Below are 4,211 nucleotides of genomic sequence, written 5' to 3'. Positions count from 1 at the left end.
CCGACTCTCTAACCATTAGGCCACGACTTAATATATATAACAGAAGTTTATATATTCTCCACAAGACAAAATAATAACTGATTTTTTAAAAATGACCCCATTTAAAAGTTTATATACCCTTGAATCTTAATACTATGTGTCATTTCCTGGATGATCCACAGCTGTTTTTATATTTTGTGATTTTGAGATCCATATTTTCACACTGAGGACAACTAAGGGACTCATGTATAACTATTACAAAAGATGAAAACATTTACTGATGCTCAAGAAGGCCACACAATGCATTAAGAGATGGGGGTGTACACCTTTTAAATTAAACGATCAGGATAAATTGTACTCATTTTGTCTTCTGGGAAACATGTAAGTAAAAATATGATTGTTAAACAAAATGATAAGAATTTAAACATCCTGTTCAAAAGTTTACACCCCCGGCTCTTAATGCATTGTGTTGCCTTCTTGAGCATCAGCAAATTTTTTCATCTTTTGTAATATTTGTGTATGAGTCAGTCCCGCAGTTGTCCTCAGTGTGAAAATATGGATCTCAAAATCATACAGTCACTTTTGGAAAGGGTTCAAATATGCAGAAGATGCTGAAAAACTAAAGAATGTGCAGGAGCTGGAGGATTTTTCTGAAGAACAGCAGCCAGTTGAACTGCTCAGGACCAATGAGGGACTTATGAACAACTATCACAAAATATAAAAACAGCCATGGATCATCCAGGAAATGACACATAGTATTAAGATTCAAGGGTATATAAACTTTTAAATGGGGTCATTTTTAAAAAATCAGTTATTATTTTGTCTTGTGGAGAATATATAAACTTCTGTTATATATATTAAGTCGTGGCCTAATGGTTAGAGAGTCGGACTCGTAAATGTACAGTATGGGGGATTAGGAAGGGGGTTAGTTAAGGATCGCAGGCTGATGGTCAGCTGTCTGCCGCTGTCTCTCCAGGCCAGATCTGCTGACTCATTCACTCACAGTCAGGGTGTCTTAAACCCGCCAGGCTCTTGGCTTATTCACTGGCACCAGTCGTGTTTGAATCACATTATCTATATCTGTTATCAAAAATGAACTAATCAGAATTCACTGTACAAGACCAGCCAGCTGTGAGTAAGTATCTTCCCACAGAAAGCATCAGATTGGCTCAGATCCCAGATTTTGGTATATAATAACATGTTTTTGATCCTTCCAACATAAATGTTATAGTCAGGCCAAAGATCTTATCCGTACTGTCAAGATCAAGTGTGGAATGAAGCCAAGTTGACACATCTGATGTTTGGTTCGTCTTGAAAACATCTTACCCTGAAGGGCCTTGTCATTTTGACCGTGATGTGTAGACAGAGGTAAAGAAACCGATATGAGGGCAATGACTCTGACTAGCAGCATTTAAGTCTACATTTACACCTGTCTGGGAAATCTTATGTTGTTGCTTGACATTAATTAATGTTTATGTGATATGGCTTTTGACCATTTCTGAATGTGGTGGACCATTTACACCTACAGTACATTTAGTGCTTGACCAACTGTGACCGTATCACCTGAGGTGTTAATAATAGAAGATAAAACTGAGGTTTGATGAAGTTTACCAATCCAAATGTTTGGTAAACATTGTCGCAGAATCTACCTTTGGTTTGAAATGTTTCCAGATTAGTACAGCATTACTGAGGCATTTGTAATTGATTGCATTTTAAACAAGTCACAATAGTTATATGCATGAAAGTGCTTCATTTTTCAAACGTGTGTCAAAACTGAATAGACTGCACCTTTAGTCAAGGGGATCTGTGCTTCAAAAGTAAATGAAACAAAATTAAAAAAAAAATAAAAGTCATATCTTCTCGATTGCAAACTATTTGAAAATGTTATTTTCTTTGTTTTTCTTGTAACTAACTGACTGAAATGTAAAAGACTGTGTTTAGTGAAACGTGCAGGCAGTGGATTTCCAAGATGAAATGTTCTTTTAACATCCGAGAAAAGTCAACATGAGGGAAGCGAACTACGTGAAGGGAGGGAGCAAGAGAAATACTTCACAAAATTCATGAACAACACTGCCATCGACTGGTCGGCGTGTGTAAGTGCTGTGTGTTCATTACCAAGATGTGTACAAGGCCTTTTAGATGATCTTAGACTGCTGCCTGCTGCTAGACGGAGGTACGACGATTGAAACCCTGGAATCAGAAAACAAACTTTAAGCCGTTAGTAAATTAAAATATCAAATTACTGTGTTACATAGGAAAACCTTGGATCAGTTTATGTATTCATTTTTAAAAATAAATATGCAAGTAATTAAATAAACATTTAAATAATCATGGATGACTTTTTAGGTCATTGCATATTACATTATTTTACGTCATTAAGTAATTATATTTATATAGCCTAGTCATTGTCAAGCTCCCCATAACACACTAATAATTTTAAAAAGACAGGCCTATTATTTTTTTCAGCAACACAAAAACACTGCTCCAGGTGAGGCTCGAACTCACAACCTCGGCATTGCTCTGCAACGTACTGCTGTATAAGTACCGCGCGCTAACCGATTGCGCCACTGGAGCTTCGCTCACATTGGCTGCAGTTGGCTATATGACCTCAAGCTCTCTCATTCAGTCAATACTATATCTCAGATACTTCTAAATGCTTTTTTTCCCCACCGTGACTTGAGTATTTATTGATTGACTGACGAAAATTATATTCTGATGGTACCACTGAACGGTACGTTTTCCCTGCAGCCAGTTGTTTAATTTCTCACCTGTTTTTAGCTTTTGTGTAAGTTAGTGAAAACAGATGCAGAAGCAGTAACGTTAGTACGCTATATCGATTTAGTAGGGTAACTTAGTTAAGAAATCATTTGCATCGATTTTTGATAGTGTTAAGCATTAAATGCGTTGTGTTGAATGATAGTAATGTGCTCTCTGAATATAGCAGTTTGTACTATTTCACGCTAATGATTAGCAAGAGAGCTAACGGCAGATTGTCAACAACATGAGATTGTTCTTACAAAAACACCACTATAATATGAAACAAGCTGCATTTCCCCAATTTCACATTTGTAATAGATATGTTTATGCTTCAGTGAAAAATGTGCCTGTTACGAACCTAATACTGAACAATAGTGAATGGGTTTTTACAATGCACCTCTGTTCTACCCCGTCCCAACAATTAAAAATACAAATTTGCTCACATATACTACTTATATATTGCTTGGTTAGTAACTCAGGGACACTTTTAGCAAAACTCTTACTGACCTAGCATGTTTTTATCAGTGTTGCCAACTCATTTTCAGAGAAAGTTGCTAAAGGATAGGGATGGGCGTATAGATCCAAAGTATATCGATATCGATACTCAAACAAATCAAACAAAAAGTATCGATATATCGATACTGCCGCGAGTATCGATATATCTCGATACTCAAACAAAAAGTATCGATACTGCCGCGAGTATCGATATATCTCAATACTCAAACAAATCAAACAAAAAGTATCGATATATCGATACTGCCGCGAGTATCGATATATCTCGATACTCAAACAAAAAGTATCGATACTGCCGCGAGTATCGATATATAATGTGATGTGATGTGAAGTGACGTGTGGCCAAGTATGTTGACCCATACTCGGAATTAGTGCTCTGCATTTACCCATCCAAAGTGCACACACACAGCAGTGAACACACACACACCGTGAACACACACCCAGAGCAGTGGGCAGCCATTTATGCTGCGGCGCCCGGGGAGCAGTTGGGGTTCGGTGCCTTGCTCAAGAGCATCTCAGTCGTGGTATTGCAGGTGGGAGAGAGTGCTGTACATTCACTCCCCCCACCTACAATCCCTGCCGGTACGAGACTCGAACCCACAACCTTTGGGTTATGAGTCCGACTCTCTAACCATTAGGCCACGACTTCCCATATCTCAATACTCAAACAAATCAAACAAAAAGTATCGATATATCGATACTGCCGCGAGTATCGATATATCTCAATACTCAAATAAATCAAACAAAAAGTATCGATACTGCCGATATATCTCGATACTCAAACAAAAAGTATCGATATATCAATACTGCCGCGAGTATCGATATATCTCGATACTCAAATAAAAGTATAGATATATCGATACTGCCGCGAGTATCGATATATCTCGATACTCAAACAAATCAAACAAAAAGTATCGATATATCGATACTGCCGCGAGTATCGATATATCTCGATACTCAAA

The 4,211-nt window shown here is 37.6% G+C and overlaps 1 non-coding gene across 1 annotated transcript; it reads right to left on the bottom strand.

Moving 5' to 3' along the window:
* Positions 1-2,459: 2,459 nt before the first annotated feature.
* Positions 2,460-2,553, bottom strand: trnai-uau (transfer RNA isoleucine (anticodon UAU)). Its single transcript has 2 exons — positions 2,516-2,553; positions 2,460-2,495 (listed from the first exon to the last, which is right to left on the bottom strand). It is a non-coding gene; the product is annotated as a tRNA-Ile (tRNA).
* Positions 2,554-4,211: the final 1,658 nt, after the last annotated feature.

The sequence above is a fragment of the Sinocyclocheilus grahami genome, unplaced genomic scaffold (genome assembly GCF_001515645.1).
Source record: "Sinocyclocheilus grahami isolate Dianchi unplaced genomic scaffold, SAMN03320097.WGS_v1.1 scaffold82.1, whole genome shotgun sequence".
NCBI lineage: Eukaryota > Metazoa > Chordata > Actinopteri > Cypriniformes > Cyprinidae > Sinocyclocheilus > Sinocyclocheilus grahami.
The sequence above is the reverse complement of the archived record's forward strand: the minus strand, read 5'-3'. Positions and strand labels throughout refer to the sequence as shown.